Source organism: Polypterus senegalus, chromosome 5 (assembly GCF_016835505.1).
Source record: "Polypterus senegalus isolate Bchr_013 chromosome 5, ASM1683550v1, whole genome shotgun sequence".
Classification (NCBI taxonomy): domain Eukaryota; kingdom Metazoa; phylum Chordata; class Cladistia; order Polypteriformes; family Polypteridae; genus Polypterus; species Polypterus senegalus.
Window position 1 is genome coordinate 85193596 of NC_053158.1, and position 27016 is coordinate 85220611.

Below are 27016 nucleotides of genomic sequence, written 5' to 3' on the forward strand. Positions count from 1 at the left end.
GCTGACATGTAACACATTTCAAAAACTTGGGATCAGCAATTTAGGACCAATAATTGGTTAAAAAAATGATGTGAGTAAAAGCAGATGATGGTAAGGTTGGTGAGCTATTATTCAATGCAGCCTTACGATATTTAGGTACAGTATTTGAGACTGAGCATTACTTTAAATTTCCAGGCCACCTGCTGTATGAAGTTGAAAGAATGGCACAAAATGACCTGCAAAGTAAGGAGTCCTGCCTCTGTCACCGATTGTAGTGAGGAGTAGTACGACAACCAAGCCTTCTTTGGTATCACATGCAACACATGTAAGTTTAAGAACACCAAAGAGAGTTTAAGAACACCAAACTGAAGATGATCACTCAATAGAACAATTATGCAAGCACATTAAAAAAATTTAAAATGCCTTAATTGTTTACTTTAATAATGAAAACTGCTAATGCTCTAGAAGAACAGTGTTCTTAAGTTCAAGCAACAACAAGAAAACTGATTCAGTTTCTTTTCAGCCAGGCATTTTAGTGCAATTGCTGTGACTTATTTCTAATTATTTCAAAGATTAATCTTTCTCATTTCAGACTGCAGCTCTGTCTTTGATGCAGTGTTGTTGCCTGTGGCCCAAACTGGGACTCAGCAGTTTTATGCTGCCACACAATTCATAGCAGATCAAAAAACAGTCAGGCTGGCACAAACAGATGAGAAGAAAGAAGAAGACAGACAGAGATGGAAAGAAATACAATAGGGTGCTTGTGTGTGTGGTTATCTCTAGCAGCATGGCCTGCTGGCTAGAGAGCAAACCACAAAGTTACAGTTTATTCCTGCTTTCAATACAAGTCATATAGCATGTCCATCCTCAAACTGTTTACATTTCTATCTCTGTAGGAACTGTCCTGAACAATAAAATATATGGTCATCCATTCTCATAGTGTATAGAGTCATCCATCCTGCAACTTTCTGTACTTGCTTCTTCTATTATTATCTAACAGGAAGTCTCAGTATAATTATAATTCATGAAGATTTGCTCAGTGAAAAATAATAGTAAATATAAGCTGATTCTGATTAAGATATCACATTGGTTAGTGTTTACTGCTGCTGCTTGTCCTGGTCTCATGCGAGTCTTTGTGGATTTATCTCGGGTATGCCAATATGACAGTATAAATAAGTATGTGCATGTGTGGACTCTAAAATGAAGTGGCATCTAGTTCAGGATTGCTTACCGCATTCCACCCAATATGCCTGTTGACTAGCTTTGGGGTGTTTGCACATTTTTACTGTGCCTATAAAGGTTTTCTTCAGGAAATACATTTTCTCCCACATCCCAAATTGGTGATTCTAAACTGGTCCTGCATGAGTGTACCCTGTAATGAACTGGAGTCCTATTCAGGGTTGCTTCCTGCCTAGCATTCAGTGTTAACAGCTCCTGCTCCTCTATGACCCTGAATTGGATTAAATGGCCTTGAGATTGTTGTATTAGGATTCACATTAATATGCTGGCCATCTTTTTGGAACAAAGAATGTTTAATTGGTTTGATGTTATATCAATTTCTTATTTTGGGCAAAGGCTCTATTTTTTCTTCCCCATTACGTATCTCTCCTGTTCTGGAATTGATAAGGCTATTGGATTCAAAAAACAATTATTTATTTATTTTAATTTTTGGATGGCATCATATAATTTGGTTAGGAAAATCAGTTGAAGTAAATTAAGCAGTTTCTGACAATATACATAAGCTTAATATTAAAGGTAGCTTTATGAAGAAAATACACAATTTTAGTGTAACAAACATGTTTATTATAATAGTAATACTTTTAAAATCTTTTGATAGCAAATCAGACAAAATAGTAGATATTTGTTTCACCATTAAGTGCTTGATTCCTTATGTCCCACATTACTTCCAGACATTCACACCAAAGCAAATGAGCATGGATTATGAATTTAAATACAGCATTCTAAGATTTCTCATGAATGGCAGATTTAAAAGATTGAGAGGCATATCTCTATTTAACACTTATTCAATTAAGATTTGAGCAATAGTCTATTATTTTCTATATAATAAAAATAATAAAATGTAAACTGACGTCTTTTTTTTTTTTTTTTACAGATTCTCATTCTGCTCTCCTCTTATCTTAGCACCATGTTTCCACTTTGAATTCAGCACTGTTCATATATAAAAGAATGATTAATTCTGGACTTGAAACCAGTCAATAAAAGCAACTGTAACCTCCTCATCAATCAAAAGATGATATCCCAGTAGATGTTTCTTGAAGACAAGTAATAAATAATTGTCACTGAATAAAACAGACTGAAATTCTGCAGGCTTTGTGAAAAACACATCCTTCACTAATGGCTTGAATGAGGTAATGGGCGTGAATGGAGGTGGAATTAAAACAGCAGAAATGTTCTTTTTTCATTGTGCATTTACTGTACTATAAATAGTGCATAGTTTCCCACTTCTGATAATAGTATGTTGAAGTCTGCGATGAGTCTGTGATCTCAAGATTACTATCTCACTGACAGTTATTCTCATTACATGGTAGCACTTCTGTTATGATGTAACACTTTGCAACTTATTTTTCTTTATTTTATTAGAGAAAAAAACATACAATAGCACACAGCTCAGTAAAAAATATATTCACATAAACAATACAACATTACAGTCATTTTTTCCCAAAAAAAATTCCATTAAATAAAAATTAATGTCTTTCCCCACCCACATGACAAAAAAGCTTGAATCCATCCATCCATTATCCAACCCGCTATAACCTGAGTACAGGGTCATGGGGGTCTGCTGGAGCCAATCCCAGCCAACACAGGGCACAAGGCAGGAAACAAACCCCGGGCAGGGCGTCAGCCCACTGCAGGGCACACACACACACCAAGCATACACTAGGGACAATTTAGGATTGCCAATGCACCTAACCTGCATGTCTTTGGACTGTGGGAGGAAACCGGAGTACCCAGAGGAAACACATACAGACATGGGGAGAACATTCAAACTCCACACAGGGAGGACGTGGGGAGCGAACCCGGATCTCCTAACTGCGAGGCAGCAGTGCTACCCACTTTGCTGCCCAAAGCCCAAATCTGGTTTCTCAAATACTGTACAACATCACCAAGTGTCATAACTGCATCCAGCGGGGAGTTGTGAAAAAAGGTTGTTCTGCTTAGAGTGCCGTCTGAAGCCACAATGGCAACAAACACAATAACTCAGAAGTCAATCATGGCAGAAATGATAAGTTTATACTTTGATTATATTGAATAATCTTGCAGCATACAAGTCCACAGGCAGACTCTGTCGGCAAGCCCAAGATAAAATTTGACAGAAATTAGTTAGGTGAAGGGATCTTGATGTTCTGAATGTTGTCTTCTACAGGTGTTGTGAGAGCATGCAGAAGTTTGGAGTATGAGAGGTTACTGTGGTGCTCCAGTGTGTCTGGGGTTTACTGCTGATGGGGCCTCAAAATATCAGAACGTGGTAACACTTTTTTTTTACTTTAGCGTAATTGTTTTGGTACAATAAACCAATGAGTGTCTAACTAGTAGTTTTGCCACTTCTTTTCTAGACATCTCAGCCTGACAAGCAACTTTCTCAGCCTTCTTCCTGGGAGAGTCCCAAAAATGCTTGCTTACAGATTTATATAAGGTAAGCAATGCATAAAAAAGGAAAAGCAAATACTGTAATTTAATAATTATAATAATATTCACAATCACCTCTCACTATATATATTTATTATATTGTAAATGAAAACATACTATTTCATACTGTAAGTAGGTTATTTACTCTATATGAGCGCACATCTTATTAAATGATGAACTGAGATGAACTGAATAGCATTAATCTTCACTGTTGCCAACAATAACATTAAAGAGTTCTTGTCAGATTATCAAATAATATTCTACTGTTTGTTGGAGGGTGAAATTCCTTTTAACTTCAGTTTAAAATAATGTAAGACAACACTTGTTGTACAAGTAATGTACTATGGGGTACCACAGTAGATTTTCCATAGATAATCGTATCCTATCTGGTGCCATTCCAAGCATTGCAGTTCAATGGTTGGAACTGGTTCTAGATGTGAGGCTATCTAACACATATGCAGACATTCTAAGCCAAAATAGTCTGAGTGTAGAGCACTCAAAAAACATTTGACTTGGTGAGGAAGGCATCTGTGAATAGCATTCACAGTTTGGATCTCATCCTGGATACATTTTAGACATGAATATATGTGCTTAAGTTACAGTTTTTAGCGGAATTGAAGCATGCTTTGCAAAAATTGAAGAGGGATATATTTTATTAATAGCTGACTTCTACTGTATGCTTTATCAGAACATCTAATTGAAAGATAATTTATCATCTTCTCCTGAGATAATAAATGGGTAAATCAATTTAAACTTGATAATAAAATCTAGAAACATTGCTCATATCTTCATATAAATTAAGACTATTGCTTCAGAAATAGAAATTGGTATAAAATCAGGAAAAGTAACATGTGGGAAGATTAAACAAAGTATAAGACTGCAGTTCAAAAGTCTATAGATATAGATAAAGATAAAGGCCTGGATATCTACTGACATCCATAAGCCTGGAATATGTAGTTATTACATATGGATGCAGCTAGCAAAAGAATCCTTGTCTAAAAGTATGTTTTACATATTCTTCATATTGGAATTTGTGCTCACATTTACCTGTCTTAAATTTGGTTACACGGAAGTAAAAATTTCCTTCCAGCGATCCATCAGAATGGAAAGTCTCATTCCTATATTCCATCAAAGCAAAATAGAATAGCATAAAAACTGAGACTGTTTGCCTGAATCTTCATTGCTTTTTTTATGAATTCAACAGAGGGAACATTTTTAAATACAAGGTAGCTCATCCCCCAGTAATTAGCCCTGGATAAGATGCCAGTGCATCAGAAGGGACCCTCAGAACACTACCTATTTTAAGGTCAAGAATTTAGAAAAAGTGCACTTCCTTTGGAGGTTGTTCAGCCATAGGGAAAGCCTATGTGAACACAAAGAGATCATGCAAGCACCATCTTACAAATAACCAGGCTAAAAATCAAACTCCGGTCCCTTATGATCTGACGTAGCAGTACTAACAACTGTGTTATCTTTCTGCTAATTTGTGTAATATATATTTTAAAACCAATTAATCCATTACTCGATTATGGGGAGATGACATTGCTTGTAGTTGCATTAGGTGTAAAGAAAGTACAGAATGCAAATGGTACACACATCTATATCCACTTATATTGGAAGCAATATAGATTAACAAACCAATCTGAGACATTGGGGTGAAACTGGAGAACTCACATACAGTATCCAAAGTAACACAAGCATCTCACAGGCCTAAGCACATGATTATGACCACACTCAGTGCTAGAAAAGTACCACTAAGGTTTAAATGTTGTAAAAATTCAAACAAGTGAAATTATCAGGAATATACATAAATGAATCTTCACATAATAGTCATAAATTATTATTATTAAAAATTACGATTAATGATGACCAAAAAATTTATTTTAGTTATTAGTTTCATTTATGATATGCAGTAAAATAAAATGGATGCTAATTGTAAATTCAGGGTGAGTAAAACCTTTTAGAAAGCAGCTTTTAGCAGTGTACTCTACCTGTCCTTGAGAAATGGGTCTGGAGCACAAAGAAAACCACTGGGCCAAGGATGAAGTAGACCAGATGCCTCAAAGAATTCTCTTCTCTTTTTCTTTTTTAGGAAAAGACAAAACATCTCAAGAATGACATGCTGAAACTGGAAGTTCCAAGGAGTCTGCTCAGCCCAAGGAGGACAAGACTAGGAATGGAGTATTGCCCCTTTGGGTCACAAGATCTGCGGTCACTAAAAAAGAGAAGCAGAACTTGAGCTTGTCAGTTCATTCCAGCCTAACCCTGGCAAAATTACCAAAAGCACTTCTGAAAAGGAAAACACTTGATTCCCTTTCGGAAAAGTTTAAAGAGTTATAAACTGCAAAAACTAAGTTGGACTAACATTTTAATTAATTTATTTCATTTGTTATCCCTACCCTCTTTTTCTTGTTTTTGTCTGGTATGGAAACTTAAACAAATTGCTCTGATGACCTCAAATTGTTATGGCCAAACTACAAGAGCAAAATCACCAGGGGCCTCATGTATAAATGGTGCGTACGCACAGAAATGTTGTGTAAGAATGTTTCCACGTTCAAATCACGATTTATAACTGGTCAGATAAAGGGGATTAGCAGAGAAGGACTGGAATAGAAAATCTCATTATATGCAGATGACATGGTACTGTATACTGTATATCGGACCCAGAAAATTCTGTGCCTGCAGTCTTAGCAGCACTCACAGAATTTCAAAAGCTCTCTGGCATATAATATTAGATTAGACACCCTACCTTTTATCATTGCAGAACAGTTTAAATACCTAGGGGTAAACATCACAAGTAAACATAAAGCTCTATATCAACAAAATTTTGTCGTCTGCATGGAAAAAATTAAACAACACTTGCATAGATGGTCAACCCTTCATCTCACACTAGCTGGAAGAATCACTATCTTCAAATCAGGAACTTTGTTAAACAGAACCTTCCAGATTTTCCTCATCTTGCACCCTCATCCACGCTGGAAAAAATATTGCTCAATTTTAAGGAATTAGACTCCATCTCTACAATATATAAAATCATTTTACAATCCCTTCCTTTTAAAGATCCAAGAGGACACTGGGAAAAAGACCTCTCAATTAATATATCAGAAAAGGAGTGGAAAGTAGCAATGCAGAGAATTCACTCGAGCTCCATATGCGCAAAGCATACAATTATACAACTCAAAATTATATATCGAGCACATCTGTCTCGACTAAAACTCTCCAAAATGTTTCCAGGGCATGATCCAACCTGCGAACGTTGCAACCAAGCCCCAGCCTCACTGGGTCACATGTTCTGGGCCTGCACCAAATTAGCATTATTCTGGACAAAAATTTTAATTACCTCTCAGACAGCCTTGGACTCACAGTCCCTCCTAACCCATTAACAGCTGTGTTTGGGGTTCTTCCAGAGGGGCTTAAAGTGGAGAAGGACAAACAAATTGTGATTGCATTCACTACACTGTTGGCACGCAGACTTATTCTGATAAACTGGAAGAACCCAAAATCTCCTCTTTTAAGTCAGTGGGAAACTGATGTGTTATACTATTTAAAATTGGAAAAAATCAAATACTCAGTTAGAGGATCTGTACAGACTTTTTTCAAAACATGGCAGGATCTAATCAGTAATATTTTAAAATAAGTTTATAAAGCACAGAGAATTTATTAATTTAGGTATTTTTACAAGCCTTAAATTTTACACCGTTTGGCTTGCTCTCTCTCTCAGGGGTGGGGATCGATCTGTTCTTAACATAATTCTTTTTTTTGTAAAAACTTGATTGCTATGTATTGATTGTAATAAAATTAATGAATAAAAAAAAAATAATAAATAAAATAAAATCATGATTTATAAAACCTAAACTTGGCGTAAAGCCACGCACATTTCCACAGTACCTCATACCCTGTCATATGCAAGTTCTCAGCTCGGTTTTGCAGACTGGTGGCATCCAGCATCAAAGCAGTGCTACTGTTCCTGTGTGGTTATCCTTTATCTTCCTGACGCGGCTTTATAAATACACTGAAATTAACCGCATATTGTTTATTAGTTTAATGCATCTGATTGTAATTAACCAGTAACAATATAATGGTCCACAGAATGGTCAAACTATTCCAAATACCATAGCTGCTTTAGCGTTGTTACTCTCACTGCACCCTATTTTACTTCTTTCAGCTGCTCCCGTTAGGGATTGCCACAGTGGATCATCTTTTTCCATATTACTCTCATTGCACCACTCGGAGCAGCAGATCGGGAGGAGAATTATCGGTATACAGCATCAAGCACACGCTGCCTCAGCCATGCTTCCTATTTGAACTGTTTCTCACCCAGCAAACGCTTCAAATCTTTCCTGTACGGACCTCGTGGTTCAGAAAGAGTTTGATCCCAAGAGCTCTAAACGCACTCAATCAAGTGCTCCTTGTAGAACTAGCTGTACATATAAGTAGAATTACCACACTGTAAACTTGCACTACAGTTATAATATTGCACAACCTGAGACACTTTATGAAGCGCATATTAACATATGATGATGATATCATTTTTAAGATGAAATGCAGCAAAATATGTTTATTATATTATACAGATAAAATTTTAACTTCATGTAAATAATCTATATTGTTAATAATTAAAGGTTGTTCCTGCCTCGCACTGTTGGCTTCACTGGAACTGGTGTGAAGGATAGAACAATTAAACATTTACTATGAAGATATTTTAATGTTCCTTAAAAGTTTTGAAGAATCGGCGCTCTAAGCTTACAGATGGCTTAACGTCTATTACAGAGCTGATTGTGTGGCGATCAGTTACTTGGAGAAAGAAAGTTTGGAGTTTGAAAGAGACAGTACTGCAGGGGCGGCCCTGTGCAAGTGTACAGTTTGCACCTGCACAGGGCCGCCAAATCCCAGGGGCCGCCATGCCAATATATATTGAATATAAAACAGAAGAGAGAATAACGAAACAACTAAAAACGCAGCGGCAAATTTCAACAAAATTTAATTGCTTGTGTCATGAGTACGAGGCAGCTATGCAGTGTCCGCAACGGACGTGGTCATCTGCCCAGCAATACTATTTTGACATTGGCGGGCGAATGAACCACTGATTCTTCCGCCACAAGCCTAGAGCTGCCCCTGAGTACTGCTGCAATAAATTATTTAATTGAATCACTGCGCCATCGTGTTCCCATGTTTAATAACAGACTCCTATCATAATGAAAATTATATCACATAAACATCTCAGTATTTTAGTTATTCAGAGAGCTGTAATATCACGAATGTAATGGATTCTGTGTCCTGTCGGAGGTAGAGAAAGCCGGTTTAAGAAGCACGTAGTAATTCACACACATAGAGCACATAGAAGAACACATACAAAACAAAGCATTTGACATGCTACTTTACTTATGAGGTGATTTGAGAAACTAGTTAGTTAAATGATTTTAAGATGAAGTTTATGATGTTCTACTTTAATGACAAAATAAACTACGTGATTAAAATGGAAATTTCGAGATTGAAGTTGACATTTTGTGCTTTTTCCCCACTGTGTGCCTTTTTTTTTCTCTGTACCCTAATAAGCTTTCATATGACACTCAGAGGGTGGGCTATGACTCGCCTTTTCACATCGACTTTGATATCTGACATTTTTTTATTATTTCGGGCACTGTGTAACTTTGTGAACTTGAGCTTTTGAGTTTCTCCGATACGCTATGTCACTCGATCAGCTTCCTTTTGTTGTTTATACCACTGTTTAAACCAACAAATAGTATGTTTTTCCTTGCCTCCACTTGGTATTCACTGAAATTCTTTTCCCATTGTCTTTTCACACAACACTGAGCTGAAGGGCTATTTATATCGATTTGCATATTCAAAGAGGCATAATTCTGGAAGGAGCTGGGGCGGGACAGCAGGCGCATGCACGAGCATTACTTTTCACACTGACCGGGATTTATATAGCGGGTTGGCAAATGCACAGATTCCTGCATCTGGATTTTTCTGTACATGTCAGCTTTTGTGCTAACATCATGTTATAGTGCGAATTTTATGCACAGCGTTATGCATGAGGCTCCAGGAGACAAAAACCAGAGAAAACATCAAGAAATAGTAATTTTAACAAGCAGGGTTTCAGACTAGAGAATCATAAAACCCAGAAACTTAAACCAAAGTTGAGAAAACAAAATTAACAGTTCAGAATCCAAACTTGATAAAGTCTTTCTCTAACAAATTGGGGAAAAAAAGGATTCCAAAAGCTTGCATGCTGAGCACTGCATAGTCCCAGCTTTTATTACAGAAGGGAAGTGATGCCATACACCATACCCACATGATCAGCATTGGTCACTGTATCTATAAAGTACGTTTTCTGACAATTTGAAAAACAACTACAAAATGGTGACAGCACAAATATTTAAAAACAGCATAGTATTGTTATGCCATCTCTAAGAAAATGTAAATTTTGAATTATAATAAAAAAATATGTGTTATTTATGCATAACCATTCAATATTCCCAACAGCTTAAAACATCAAAGAGCTTCAACCAGTAATTGCCACATAATCCTGTAAATAGTGTTAAAAATAGGAAACATTGTATTTGAACTATTTTAATTCGAACTTAAAATTACACAAATTGGGTGGCATGGTGGCGCAGTAGGTATTGCTGCTGCCTCGCAGTTAGGAGACCCGGGTTCAATTCCCAGGTCCTCGCTGCGTGGATTTTTGCATGTTCTTCCCTTGTCTGTGTGGGTTTCCTCTGGGTACTCCGGTTTCCTCCCACAGTGCAAAGACATGCAGGTTAGGTGCATTGGTGATTCTAAATTGTCCCTAGTGTGTGCTTGGTGGGTGTGTGTGCCCTGCCTGGGGTTTGTTTGCTGCCTTGTGCCCTGTGTTGGCTTGGATTGGCTCCAGCAGACCCCCGTGACCCTGTAGTTAGGATATATTGGGTTGGATAATGGATGGATGGATGGTTTACACATAGTGATCTTAGTATAGTTCCATTAATCAACAAAGAACGAATCACATGATCAAAATTAGTGCACTTCATTCTGATAGATATGAATCAACAGATTAGCTGCAAAGAGTCAGCTGTAAGAGCCAGTCTTAAAAAGTTAATGTTAAATTCACATACAGTAAGTGTCTGCTTAATTTCAATAGGAAATCAGTTTCTCATAGTTGCTTAGATTATGGTATAATCTTTTCCCCCATGAAATTGAACTTCCTTAACTATACCTGTAAAAACTGTTAATTAAGCCAGTTAGAAAATAGTCTCACTGCTAGAAACATGAATTGTTCTATTAGTTTATAAATACAACACTGGCATACAGTTGTCTGACCGTGCTGACTGTCTGTTGATCATTTTGATATTAACATTTGAAACTATGTCTGTATGGCCAAACTTAAAAAGGAATGAAACAAGATAAGTAAGTCTTAAATAGCACTTTCTTTAAACAAGAACCTTTCTTTTCTTTGTAATATCAATTTTTTTCTCTATTTTTGTGTGAACAGTTTTGCTTTGTATTTTACTTACATTTTTAAAAAGAAGGTGCTTTGATTGTGGAATTATTTGAACACACACCATACTACTGCACTGAAATGTGCTATGAAGTAAAAGCTAAGACCTCTGGAAATTTTGAACAAACGCAGCTCTATCAGCTTTAAAATAAAATAAGCAGAGTGATAATAGCTTTAATTAAAAGGATGTAAGTGATTTTTTCACACATAATTTGGATGCTAAAAGAGACCAAGATTTACAGACAGCACAAGGGGGAGAAGTGAAATTCTGGGATGTTATATGTTTTTTATTCTTATATACTATATCACTATGAAATGCACTGTGATGTGTAACAGTTGTCTTACACATAAAGTGCATTTCTGGGTTTCAATCCTGAAAGAATTCAAAATATTGATAGAAGTTATTCAACGTGCAAACACTGTGATAGACACTTGAGAAGCATACAATGATTGTTAATGTCTAATGTATTTAAACAGAAAATGCACACTTTCTATCCAGAACAGCATGCAGAAGTTGCTTTCAGATTACATCAGTCTGAACAGGAATCCTCCATAATACTAAGGAGTAAAACAGATTTTTTAATTACTATTAGCTCAGGTATAATATTTTTTGTTTTCTTTTTAACATATTTAAAAATGTAACTTCACTTATAAGGGGTAAACTTTTTTTGGCAGAAAAAGTAACTATATTTTTCTTTTTCTGACAAAATTTGTCCTATTTTCATTCACCAATGACAGTTTACACTTCACTGATTGTCCGACAGTTTGCCCTTTACTGATTGTCAGGAGACACCTTTGTATAAATCTCTACACCAGTGAATTCATACAATAACTAGCTCCTCTGCATTGGCAGGACTTTATTATCAACAAGGGAATGGGCACGGCTGAAGTTACAATAGCAGTGGACCAGCCAACTGAAGAAGCCTGTTTGCTTAGCTGGCAAAAAAAGCTTTCTTTATAATTAAAATCTGCTTGTCTTCCTGTCCAGGACTGGTTCTTCCATTGTGCCAAAACAGGACCTTAAAGTGGCTTAAATGATGTAAATAATGGATGGATGGATGAACTGATAATCTGTAAGTGACATGCATAGTGTCCATATGTGGAGTTTTTCTGGAGGAGTAGGCTGAAGTCTTATTCATGTTTTATGTTTATCTTAGCCCACCACAGTGAAAATGCTTCTTTTTTAAGCAGGCAAACTAAACTGTAAGCTGATGGCATTTTTCTGTTATCAATGAACTAAAAAATATATTTGCCACCTGCTTTATTTTTATCATCGTCTAACCACAACGAAGAATACGGCTGGAGACAGGCGATAACTGCTCTCTATTTATTGCCTTTTTTTCTCCTGTTTGATGGCAGCAACAGAAGGTGTGTCACCTGAGATTATTATTTTTTTTCTCTTTTGCAAATCTAGAAGTTGTTAAATGTAATTTTTTTTTTTTTTTTTGAAAAGTATCTGCATATTTCTGTAATTCTAAGTTTTTTGTCTGGACAGAGCATAACATAAACTAACCCACTCAAACTAACCCACCTAATCTAATACAAGGTCACGAGGGAGCTGGAGCTGCATATGACACTTGGTGCAATGAGGAAATTGTCCTGGAAAGGGTGTCAGTCTATTGCAGGACCCAAACTTACAAATACACTCCCTTCTCACAGTCACACAGGGCCAATTTATAGTAGCCAATAAATCTAACTAGATAATGGGGATATGCTTGGGAAAACACTATATGATTCATTTTTAAGACAAAAGGCAAACACAATGCATTCTTTGCTACAATGCTAATAAATTCAAATTAGCTTTCTTAAATTATGCAATATCATAATAATAATAATGCATTTTATTTATAGGGCACTTTACATTAGCAGTAAATCTCAAAGTACTACATATATATATAGCAATATCATATACATGCAGAGCCACAACACTATTTAGGAGTGCTGTCCTTGGCAGCTTGAACCAAGGGCCGTCAATAACAAGACCAATGATGAGTTGAGCAGATGAAGACACACACAGTCAGTAAGAGCTGATATAAAGTGCTTCAAGTGCTTTTATTACAAAAGTGTTTTTAAAAAGTGCAGTTCTTCATTAATAAATAATCCATAAAATCAAGGTGAACTGATGAGGTCAAATAAATGAAAACAAATAAATCAATAAAAATGATGTTGAAACTTCAAGCAGGTCTTTTTTTAAAACAGTTATGAGCCTCAAGGCAACTTTCTAAATCCGGCATCTGCTCAGTGATGCCAATTTGGCAACTTTGTCGCTATATCTAGTGATTTCTAAGACCCCTTTGGCAACCTAATTTTAAAAAACAGCCTAGAGAGAAATCTAGCTGCATTTTCAGTTTACATAAGTGACTTTTATTTCCTCAAGTCACTGACAACAGTTCATGTTACAACGGATTGCTATGCTCGATGGAGAGCAGTAGACACTGCCTCTAAATATGTTAAACCTTGTTTGATCAGGCAGGGCCAGGAAAATTTTGAGATCCGATTGGTAAAAAAAAACGTAATTTTGATTTTCAAATTGACGGTCCAATAGGTGACAAGCAAAGGCACCCTTTGATGCAATCATATTCAAATTGCCTTATCCACACAACATAGGAAATAACCATCTTGTTAAAAGTTTATGCTTCCATATGGTGGGGTGGGTGCTCCGGACTGTGATACTTAAGATCAGCTGTCATTGCAGGTAGATAGAGAAACAACGCAAGAGCATACAGACCCATGCAATACTTCACATTAATGGCACTTTGTAAAGGAATGAGTTTTTTGGAAAAATGAGCTTAATGTCAGTCCACGTTGATGGCAACGAAGAATGGGGCAGTCTAAAGAGTTAAAAAAGATATGCAAATGAGGCAATTTCATTACTGCTGACAACTTTTTGAGCATGCATTAGCGACTTTCCATTGAAAATAGTTGGCAAGAGTGCATCTGCTGTGCTTATCCTGTGTGGATCTTGCAGCATGAGGAGAAGTCCGCCGGCAGCTTCAGTCAATCATTAAAACCGCAACTCATGTAACTCACTGCCACTGGAGCCTGCACGCTCTGGGATTTCCACTTATTTATCCTTGATTTATTTAAAATGTGCAGCACCACAATCCTCTCTAATCACAAGCACTTAAAGTCAGAATAGTTTTAAGACAGAAGTTAAAGTTAGAGGTTAGTGTAGTCAGGGTTTAGTGTGAACAACACCTTCAGCACATTGCAGTTAAGACACAAAATCAGTACAGTTTTAGAACAAATGTTAAGATTAACGGTTTGTGTGGATAGGGTTTGGTGTGAACGGATTCCACATTGTACATGGCATAAACTTAACAATGAACCAAATACATTTCAATTAACACATACTTAGCTAACAGTTACAGTAAACTGTTTTGTTTTTTTTTTCTATCCACATGCACTTCTATAAAAATTCTGTCCTGAATTCTGTCATGCATATGTTACTGCTTATTTTTTTCTTAATTCTTGTTTTAAAAGAGAAAAAAAAATAGTGATTTTTGTGGAATTTCTTACTAATAGGTCCTCATGTTTTGTTATATTTTCAACCTGCTATCTGGCTTAATAATTTCAAAATTATCAATCATTTATTCTAAGTAATATAACACAGATTTTTTTCAATTATGCAGGATACGATCTGTCATTTGCTCAGGCATTGCTATAGCACTGAGTTATGTATCTTGCATGTGCTAAAAAGTGTGATTTAAAAATGCAAATATAGTATATACATAAGTCTTGTTCACCTTGATTAAATTACAGAAAAGGCTAAAGCGTTGTTTATATGCATTGTTTAAACTTCATATTTCCTTCAATGTACACTTAATAACTGCATAACTTTCATCAATTTGTTGAATGGGTGAAATCTATAAAGCCTTCATATAAAATCAGAAGGGTATAAAAAGTATAAATTATATATAATTTATATGGGCACTGTTACTACACAGAAAATCCAAAACACCACCCATGCAACTCTGATAATATTGAGAAAACACAAGATTGATGCCTGAGGAAATTTTTAAACTTACTACTGTGCTATGGAAGTGCTCTAACTAATGATATACACTGTGTGATATTTTACCATAATCACTCCAGAAGGAGATGCCTTTCAAAGGAGTGTGATATGAAATCAAAGGCTTTTACTTACCATTAATTATAGATTTTTACATTAAAACCTCTCAAAATAAAATTTGCCCCAGATTATAGGGTTCCTATCACAATAAGTACTTATTACTACAATTGGGCACATTATACCTTGGCATAAAAGCCCAGACCAGAACATTACTAACATCAAGTGGTACAAGCCAAAAGCAGTGGGAGTACCCTGATTATCTGATAGCCATCCTTTTATGCCAGCTCTGCAGAATATACATTTTACACTACTTATTTTCTGGTTGTACACTGCATTATGTTAAAGAGAGTTTCTATACTTAATTCTTATACCTCTTAATGTGTTGTTTTGTATACAGTATTTACTATTTAAATGACTTTTGAAAAACTTACAATTCTGACAAAGTGTTTACATAAGGTACAAAAAAGTATTGCTTATATTACAAACTGGTAAAACTGAATTTTTCAGAACCACCAAAAACCATTATATAAAACTTGTCATTTTATTGGCTGGTTACTGTATTTTACCCATAGGAAAGAATCATTTACTTACACACTTGAGTGATTAGAAATACAATTTGCGGAAAAGTGAGTGAAAATCACTAGAAAAAGCAAGAATCTTTAAACACCCAAATACTGCAGTGAGTAGCAACAGAAACAAAAAGAAAGACAAACTGGACAGCAGTTTAGAATAAATCTGAACATTTCATAGCATTACCTTTTCCATTCTCCCCATGGCTAAAACCTACAAAGTCAAAAAACAATACATTTCTTCAATCATCAAATTTATTGAATTAGTTAAATAAAAGGAACAAGAAAAAATAACCCCAAGTGCAATGCAAAATGCACAAAAAAAAGTGAATTCAACAATTTAAATGACTGTTAGCACAACTAAGAGAGAAGTACAAAATTTTTTTAAAAATGAAAAAGAAAATCTCAAAATGACAACATAAGGCCTCTATTTATTTGCATGTAAAACATAATGAAATTATTCATTATAAAGGACAAAAGTGAAATGAGAATGTAACAAGAAACCAAATTATCTTTACAAAAAAAAGTTTAAACTATAATTACAAAGAAAATATTTACATTTAAGGTGTACTCTTTGCCAAAGCGGGGCCAAGCACAACTAATGCCACAGTGGCAAACCGCAGCACCTGAGATTACATAGCTAGACAGACAGACAGACAGACAGACAGACAGACAGACAGACAGACAGATAGATAGATAGATAGATAGATAGATAGATAGATAGATAGATAGATAGATAGATAAATAGTACTTTATTTGTCCCACCTAAATTTTTTCAGTACCATAAAAGGTTAAGAAGTAAATAGAAGAAACTAAAAAGGCAGAAAAGTGGAGGAACTGCTGGAACACATTTAAAATCCTAACACTATCTGCCAATGGAGCTCTAGCTCTCATGTTAGATTCAGTGGCGGCTGGCCAATAGAGGGCGCTAGGGCGCCGCCCTCCCTGAACCACACACACAAAATAATAATTATATAAATTATTTAAATGTATAATTATATGATGTGATATATTAGAAAATCTTCTGTAAAAAATAAATGTTTTCACCATCACCATATAACTTCTCTGCCTGTCAGCACGTCTCAATTTCAGCTGAGGGGCGATCGAGATATCGCCCAAAGGAGGCGGGTCTTTGTAGAATTTAGTCAAATGCTGATTCAAGATATAAATATATTCAAGATGTGACATAAAATTTAGCCAATCAGCGTCCTCAAATCTTAACTGAAATGGGCGATTTTCTGTCGCCCCAAGCAGCTAAAATCAAGGATGGTCTGTAGTGGCGCAATTTTCAATTAACATTACGTGACAATGGTGGACTCAGGTGTTGTTAATTCCGGAGACGAACCCAACTCTGTTCAATCTCTACTCCAATATCCGTTTGAGAAGAGAACTTTGGCAGAAAAACTGAAGGTAAAGGAGCTGGGTCCAGATCAGCCTAACCTCTTAATCAGACAGCAGATAAGCGAAAAAGGGAAGAAGTACACGCGAAGCTACTCTTCCAGTTGGTACACCAAAAAGGCCTGGCTATGTGGATGCGTTTCTGCTAATGCCTTATTTTGTTTCCCGTGCTTGTTGTTTAAAGCAACTGGGACAGATCCTGCTTGGACAGTTACGGGAGTGAGAGATATGAAGCACCTGTCCGAGAAAGTAAGAAAACATGAGAACACCAGGACACACATGGATAATTCCGTCAAACTAGCCATTTTGGGAAGAGTAATATATATATATATATATATACTGAAATAATTGATCAGACATGATTTAATAATGTTCTTTAACTTTGTCTGCATTGCAATAAATCATATTGCTTTGATTTGTGAAGAATTGTTTGAGAAATTGTTTGCTGTACCACAGCCCCACCTCAAAACATTTTCACCAGCCGCCACTGGTTAGATTACTTGGTGCCACTAAACTTATATTATTTTGACTGTAAGTGTGTGTTTGTGAGTGAGTCATGTCATGGACTAACAGTTTTAAAGGATGATTACTTGTGTCTGATGCCCTCAAGATAAAATCAATCAAATCAAAAATAAACTCCTGCCCCTCATGGACTTGAATTTAGCAGTTTTCATTTGCTTATATACAGCAATTTCCACTTTATTTTTGTTGATCTACTCTACATGTAATGTTAAGGGCTATATTTACAAAGCAGGACTACAAACCTAATTGCCTATTTTGCTTTTAGGAAAAAATCTTTTGGATTTTAGCTATATATGCATGCGACATACTGTATATCTGCTTCCTCTGTTTTCACAATAACTCGTATACACAAATGAATGACAGACTAAGCATGCAAGTAGTAAACAACATTTACATTATTAAACTCTAAATAAAAGGAAACATAATTAAAGCAACAGGCAAAGGGAAAGATTCAATGAGCAACGTCAAATGTAAATGTAACTTCTTCAAAAGGGACAGAAAGCAAAAATAGAAAAAGAAAAGAAAATTCCAAAAGTAAAAAAATGAAAAGAAAACAAAACTGATAAAAAGAACATGACCGAAAAAGTGGCAAAAATACTAGGAACGATACCGAAAGTTAAACAAATAAATAACTAAATGAATAAATATAACAATCCTTGTACCTTCCTAAACAGGCATGCCAGTCTGCCCTCTTCTTGATTATTGCCTGTCTCTCTTTTTCAAAGGTTCTGTGTAAGCCTTTTCTCTGTCCTGTGCCAACCTGGTTGCACCTTTGCCCTCAACATCATCGTTCCAAACTGTTAAGATCATAGTGTACTGTAAATCACTTACTTGTTTTTAATTGAGGGTAGATCACAGGTGCAAAGCTAAGTTTTTCACCTGTGCTCTTGACATTTTCATCCTTAGATTTTTCAAACTGCTCAGATTATTCCACTGTGGTTTTGATTTTGCCAGGTTTAGGAATAAATGCTGTTAACTGAAAATAGAGTTTATTTCCAGTTTATTTTTGTGTTTTGTATTGGAGTTTAAGCTCAATAATAAGAAAATACATTCTGTTGGAAACTACTGCAAACTATACTCATTTGTCCATGTTGCCATGTGGAGCTGCTCTTGTGTAAAATGGATTGGCAAGAATAACCAAATCAGCATTAGCATTCCGAAAGAGAGCATAAAATGATCAAACCCACTTCATCCAATTCAAGGTTGCAGGAAAATTAATCCAATGCATTCTTGAACAGCTCCTAATAATTTGATCCCCAGGAGCTTCATAAAAAACCTAGTGTGTTTGTTTGTCATTCATAAAATGACTCCCAAGGTCTGCATAACTCCTACACAATCACACCTTTTATTTCATTTATCATATCTCTCTTTTTTGCACTTGTCATTCTTCCAAGATGAAGACTGCTGGTTTAGCCAACCTTGCTTTTGTGATATATGTACACCAAAAAAAAGCTGGAAAAACTGAGCATGACAGAAAGTGATATGCCTCTGAATAAGGTCACTTCATTCTGTAGATACTGAAAGTCAGGTTTTTAAAAATCTCCAATCTCCAAAAACAGAGAAGCTTTGAAAGTGATGGAAGAATGATGCAAAGTTCATCACAAATAAGATTCCTTTGTTCATGCCCAAAACTATAGACATTTTTGGCAGAGGTCAGTTTGGTAACCTTTTTAGACATCTCAGGTTTGATCCCGTCTTATTTGCGCTGGTGTCCTAAAAATGGAAGCTCCCATTTATTAGTTTTTCTAACTCCTACTTTTCAATATTTTAAGCACCTGATATAGTCTCTTGCTCCCTTTGTTGTTTCTTTGTACCATATATACTTGTGGACATGTTCTTCCGCGGATAAGTCAGGACTTGACTTTACCATATCATTTCTGGTATTTTACAATGTCAAGTTGAATAAGTCGAATGCGGAAAACTCACGCTATTGGTCCAAGAGATTATGATATGCTAACACCCACCTGAGAGAGTAACCACGGAGTACACTGCCTTTTTCTTCTATGTGGGTGCGGCAATGCACTGTATTGTGCTTACATGACCACAAAGCAATACACAAACTATTCCAAAACAACTTTTTCACTGATTTGTGTTTTTTATATCTCACACCCTCATACACCTTTATTGTAACAGCATCCCTTATCTACGATGGAGTGTTCAATCAGAAGAAAATATGAAGCTGGATTTAAATTAAACGGCATTGAACTAGCAAAAGAAAATGGTAACTGTGCTGCTGCAACAAAGTTTGACGTGTTTGAGAAACTGATGCGAGATTGGAGGAGGCAAGAAGATGTAAAAAAAACAAAATTAAGTGTCGCATTTTTGAATGGGCGTATAAATTGGAGTCTGATTTTATGATTGATTTTTTAGGGTTTCAAGACCCGACTTATACGTGAGGATATACAGTATTTCATTGTTGTCTCTTTTTCTGTATTGCCCTGTTTTATTATTTATTGTTGTTTACTTATTGTTAATCATTTACTTTTAGTATTTTGTATTAGGTTCATTATGTGCTTGCAATCTTTTTTAGTTAATTTGTTAATTGTTTTTGTGTGTTTGATTGATTTGAGTGGGACACCAATTACTTTTCATGCCCCAGGTACTTTAATTTGGCTATTGCTGGGGATTATATAAAGAAACGTCAGCCTTTATGTTGATGTAATGACATAAATTTGTGAAATTTGTGCTGATTTCATCCTTGATCTTCTGGTCATTGCTCGTTAATTTAGTTTTGAGGTTTTTTAACCATTTTGTTTTAGAAATTCTGCTGAATTTTGGCATTTGTTTTAGGACTTTGTGCAATCTAATGGTTGTAGGCTCAAATTATTTTTTTAAAATGTTAGCATTTTGTCATTTTTTTCTTCTAAATTATTTTTGTATTCTCAACTTTTACCTGCAGACTATATTTCTGTTTTATATTTTTGTAATATTTTTAAGATGTAGTGTTGTTTATGTTTTTGAATTAATTCATTTATTTAACTTAAGTAAAAAATTAAGAAATTTAAACTTTGCTGTGGATAGAGTTTTAAGTCAGTTTTGTATCTAAAACGGTGACATTATTCTAACAATAACTACGCCAGAGCATCATCCACATTGCACAAGGCATCCATCCAGTATATGTGACATCTATCACTGGAAATATTCTAAATTGCAAAATTTATTAAATTATCTATTTAATTATTTTTACTGGCTTTAAGTTTTACTCTGCTGGCCTAGCTCTCTTTGTCATGGGTGGGGGCTGATTTGTTTCTAACCTATTTTTGTAAAACTTGACTTATTTGTATGGAATGTTATTTGATTTTAATAAAATCAATAAAATCCAAAAAATAAATAAATAAATTTCAACAATGTCATAATAGCAAATATATGAACATACCTCCCAAATGGAGTAATTAATGTGCTGAAGACAGAGGAAGTTTTATTCAGAGTTATTTGTGAGAGGTGAAATCAAGTTTAGGGAATTCTGACTCCTACAACAAGGCTTTGTCAACTGTTAGCGTCCTGCAGTGTCCTTGTCAAGCAATTTGCCTCAAGTGCTAAGAAACAGGTTGTTAGGGTTCAGCCAGGTTCATCCTTGGCTTAAAGGAATACTCCACTCAAAAATCATATTATATGTTACTTTGTAGTTGTGGCTAAGAAAAACTTTAATGTCATGTTGTTATGCAGAATGTAGACAACAACGTTTATGACATAACAGAACTCAATGGTGGCCAGTACTGTACAATGGCAAAGAATGTGAAGAATATTCATGAACGAAAGAAAAAAATCTCATGTTGCAGATGCTGCATAATCTTTACGTCTGCTATACAGTTGCTTGTTCAAAACATTCAAATTTAATACTTTTTTTTTGGTAAAATACTGTTAAATAATTTTGCACATAAACAGTAAACCCATGCAACTGAATAACAGACATGTAGGTTGTACAACATGAATAATGTGAAATTTGTTTTTCTTCTTTCCATGGATGTTCTTCATTTTGTTTATCATTGTACAGCACTTCCAGCCATTGAGTTCTAATAATGTAATAAACCCATGTCTCTCTATTCTGCATGAAAATGTAAGATTAAATATTTTCTCGGGCCTCTACTACATTACATGGAGTAAGTAATATATTAAAAAATGTCATTTTTGGGTGTAGTATTTTCTTTGTGTTTATTCTCTTTGTTATATTTACTATCTGCTTAAATATTATTAATTTTGTCTCCTTTCTCATGTTGTCTAATTTGATATTATCGTAATTATTGCTGGGCGTGTAGCTCTTTGTTCCTTGCTGTTTTCATGTGGGTGGGGCCAGCTAATGATGCAGCTTTGGGTCTGTCCCAGCAGTATTTATGGAGACACTGCAGTTAACCTGGCCGTGTTGACATTGCATTTGTTTCTTAGATTTGGTTTGTGTTTCCTTTTTAAATTTGGATTTCTGGTTTTAATGCCTGTTGCCATTTTAACATATTGTTTCTGGTTCCTGATTGCAGTTTTGTTTGCTCTTAGGTTTAGCAGTGTGACTGACATACTTGGTTGCTTTCTTTATGCACATGTCTTTTTGCTTGCATTTCTTTTGAATCCTGTTAATCAATATTTATATATTAAATACATTTTGTTTGTTTTCTTCAGCCAGAAATGTATACACTTTTTAATATGTGAGAACGTATTGTACCTTAGGTCTTCGTCCATTTTTGGGCTTAAACTGGCTGTTAGCCTGCCTGTTTGAGTTGTTTGCTGTTATTAAAGCCTATTCTGGGTAAAGTTTTGAATTTTGTGAGTTTTTTGTAAGTGAACATATTGGCTTATGAGTGTGTGAAGGCATTGTTGGCAGCTAACTTTGGTTAAGCACTTCTTTTTTTTCATGAAATGAGTTGTTCTTAATTTTAGCTGTGTATTATATTTCTGAAATTATGAAGTGGTGTGAACTCTGCAGCTTAAACTCTGGTAGCAACCATTCTCATAAGTAGTAAATGCCTCTATAGCTTGATTGCTTTAGCCTACCAATTCCAGCAACAATATTGTTAGCTTGCTTGTGGAATGCACCTCTTCTCCATTCTCTTGTTATTTTTTAAATGCAAATCTAAAATCATTATTATTTTGTCAATTTCTTACACTTTGTTAAAGGGAAGGGGCGAGAGGCAAGTTGCTGATGAACACAAACTCAAAAACTGACACAAAAATTGGCTAATAGATATGGTATCAATAACAGGAGAAATACATTTCACTGGTGGGGCAGAGCACAAGGTCAATCTTTATACAGTGCCACTGGAGCAAATTTCAGGTTAAGGGCTTTGCTCAAGTGCCTAACAGAATAAGATCTCTTCTGGCAGTAACAGGATTTGAACCTTCAAACTTCTAGATGCCAGCGGAAATATGCAGCCACAGAGCCATAGATAGATAGATAGATAGATAGATAGATAGATAGATAGATAGATAGATAGATAGATAGATAGATAGATAGATAGAGTTTTATTTGTCCCCAGGGCAAATTTGGCTTTTTATATAAGCTCAATAAGTAAATAAATACTATCATATTATGCCAAACGAGCATAAGAAGAGTAGTCACAGTGAGCTATTTCAAAGATATAATGCTGTAGGTATAAACGAGCCTCAGTAGCTTTTCTTAACATGCTTCTGCTGAATAATCTGTTGGTTGAAAGTACTGTTGTTCTTTGCATTGCTCATAATTAAACTCTGTTTTGCTTTGATGCTGTCCTTTGTTACTACCTCCAGTGTGTCCCATAACCGAGTCTGCCTTTTTAATTAGCTTGCTTATTTGGTGGGTCTCTCTTGAAGTGATGTTGTCGACCCAGCACAGGCCATCAGAGTTATAGACCTTGTAAAGGATGTTGTATGTACATTAAAGGAGCACAGTTTCCTAAGAAAAGCAGCCTGCTCTGCCCTCTCTTATATAGTTCCTCTGTGTTATGAGACCAGTCCAGTCTGTCATTGACATAGGCCCCCAAGTACCTGTAGCAGTCCACCACCTGCACGTCCACTCCCTGGATAGTGACATGGCATAAGGGCTTTTTGGCACAGAGTAAGTCAATGAACTGTTATTAGGCACCTGCCTTCTTTGAAACATGAAAAATGCAGGATGTTTTCCACAGCAGCATCACTTTTTGCAGCCTTATTGACAGACTAAACAGGTGATAGAAGACACCACAAATTTTGTCAGCACAGGCCTCAAGAACTCTAGGAAGGCTCCATCAGATTCAGAACCATATAGATACAGAATACTTAGAGTTGTGTCTCAGCATAGAAACAGAGCAATATACAGGGGCTTAAAATATGACAGGCATAGAGTTTAATTATGTAGATTTATTATTAGAATCAGAATGACATTAGTTGAACCTCAAATTGAAAACCACATTTAGTTAGCCTTTGACAAACAAAATTACTACAAGACAAATCCTTCCCTTTCAAATGACCATACACTAATATCTCATAAGAGAAAACACCTAATTGTATTATGGTGGGAAAAAAAATGCCCTGCTACAAGTTATCAGAAAAAAATAAATCATATTATTCATGTTGACGTTTAAGACAGTGATCCTTAAGGATTTGGCAGAGCTGTAAACCAATCGATTTTCATGGGTCATAAAGTTATTATTGAATTGTTTAAGGACTTTGACTTCACTGTCTTTGAATTAAATTAGTAACATCTTTGATGTTCTCAGAAATTGGTTGAGTTTTTATTAATTAATATTTATTAAACCCATCAAATTAAGGAAACAAAAATAAGGTGCTGAAATTTTGGTTGTACTGTAGAAGGGCAGAAATCTTAGTAATTAAATTATTTCTGATCAAATATGATTAATAAATAAGCCTTTGTTTTTTAATGTACAAAACTGAATTTTGTTATTCAATTTTTATTTCCATAATATTAATATTTTTATTTCAAAAACAACTTCCTTTGAGATTAGTAATAACTCATGGCAAAGTGTAGAAAAGTCAAGAAATTTGCATTAAGCTGATATTCAGTATGCAATCACTCTTAATTTATGACATAGAAAATGCTCCAGAAAACCCACAGTTAAATACAACTCTTTTCCATTTTATTAACAAGAGGTCAACTAAGTTTGCCGCAATAGTTATACCAGCTGAACATTAACTCTTGCAGCCACTAGGGTACATACCAGAGCCCCAAACCTTTCACACAAGTGCTACGAACACTGGTTAAAATAAAGTTGTTTATTTAACAAATACCTTATTACAAGGCTCCTTTAACAGTTCTCTTTCCAGAAATAACCAATGATTCTTTTCCTTTCCTTAACCCCTTTTTTCATCCCAGTAGAGCTTCACCTGACTCCTCTCTCAACTCAAACTCCCTGGACCAAGTGGTGCGCTTTCTTTTAACACATGACCCAGGCAAGGTAGGACCACACTGGTCCTTGTGCAATCACTGTTTGACAGCTCCCTGTGGCAGCCCTCACAGAACCTAACATGGAAGTTCCATTGCCCCCAACTCTCATACTGTTGAGTTTGGCTGTCCACTTGAATGAGGGAATATTAAGATTGTCATACTCTCCAGGGTTGCTTGTTGACTTGCGGAACCCAAAACCCTGAATTGGACAAAGAGGATACAAAGGTGGCTTGAAAGACTTTCTGGCAAAGCCTCTGATGATTTGGAAAGTATAGAGATCTTGCTGAGTGTGTAAAAGAAAATGGATGGGTGGATAAATATTAAAAAAAAATTTTCCACACAGATCCATAAGCCTTATGTGTCAGATATAATGCAGGACAATGATTTCAAATTGCATTTGATAAGAAAATATAAACATAACATTTAAAACTCACTAGTACACAATAAAAATAGAATTAAGTTTGTTCTAGAAAATATTTGAATGAATTCGGATAATTTAATATTCGATAACTAAAAATAAATGCATGTTATCTTAAAAAAACAGACATATATTATACCTTGTTTATAGGAAAGCATACAATTATCTCAAAGAGATTCTTTGCAATTTGACTGGTGAATCCAGACTGGCACACTGTGTGTGGATATGTACATACTAATATGTTAATTTGCCCTACAATGGAATGGCATCTGATCCAAGGGTAGTTTAGATACTGTGCATAAAACAAGTCACTACAGTATACTATGATCTTCTACACAATGGAAGGCATTAGTTGTGGTTCATCTGTGTCTAAACATACACTGTACAACTTGTTTAGGACACTGCTGATGGGCATAATAAACAAAAGTTTATTAGTGTTACACTTTCTTATCTGCATTAAGTGTATGCCTATTTCTACAGACTGTTGATTCTGTTAAATTCATTGCACAGAGTGATGAACTTGTCCCTTATTTAATCTTTATGAACACACAAAATAGACAAATCCCTGGCACCCATACGGCACTCCAAATTATACAGAACCCTGCAGATTAGTAGTGGAAAGAAAAAGAAAGGCTGGAATTGATTTTTGGTAGATGTGTCTTTTATTACAACCTAATTAAGAAAACTGTTATTAAAAAGAAAATCAACGTAATGCCCAGACTTCTTAAGCCTTTAATGCAAGGAAGCAGAAAAATGGCAAGCTAGTAGTGTTGTAATGAAGACTATGAATTGCATTATAGTATTTCTGCAACAGGATCTCAGAATGTTCTCAGACTCAAGGCAAGAAAAGAATGATAGCATGCTCACATTGCCTAGATAACCCCCTGCGGAGGAGGGCACCACTTTGAGGCACCAGCTGTAATTGGCATGCAGCAGGATATGCATTTTCAGCAAGAAGAAGGACCTTAAATAGAAATCAAAGATAAATCCTTTAGGCCTCTGAGAATTCATTAAAGATAAAATAAGCTCACCTGAAACAAGTGGGGAATCATTTATATAAGGCAAGTTGTCATAAGTAGAATACACACAACTGATCTTTATCTATAATAAACATGTAGAGCATCACATTCGCACCCTGGTTAAAACTGACACATCATACTACCAGGAACCTGTGTTCAAATCTATTGCCCCTGTGTGTTTGCTCTCTTGCTACAGTAGGTTCTTTGTACATTCCATGCATGCAAATCCACTAATGAAGTAAGTGTGCCCATGGAAGTGTGCTTATGGATTCATAAACACACTTTACATTTGGTATACTGCGAAATATTATACCTACTGAAAAAGTGCTACACGATGCAAAGGGAGAACCCCTCCATATGCCACTGTAGGTAGACAGCAACCACAAGCAGACGGTGACTCAGGTATGTACACAGGGTCCCTGAAATATGAGTATATTGCAACTTAGAAAAAAGATAGTCAACACGACACTACTAGGATGACATGATAAAGGATATAGGCTCCTTTGGTACTTTTGTCTTCACCATTTATTAATCTTCCTGTATAATTTTTGGCAGTTTCA

General features: G+C 35.5%; 1 protein-coding gene across 5 annotated transcripts in view; it reads right to left on the reverse strand.

The window, feature by feature from the left end:
• Positions 1-27016, reverse strand: part of LOC120530412 (cadherin-18) — a 1801315-nt gene that overhangs the window by 802926 nt on the left and 971373 nt on the right. For 2 of the 5 annotated variants that reach the window (XM_039754901.1, XM_039754898.1), the window contains one exon: positions 5619-5842. The exons of the other annotated variants lie outside the window; for them this stretch is intronic. The gene's annotated coding sequence lies outside the window, so the exon portion shown is untranslated. The remainder of the gene's footprint in view (positions 1-5618; positions 5843-27016) is intronic. 5 annotated transcript variants of the gene reach the window in all.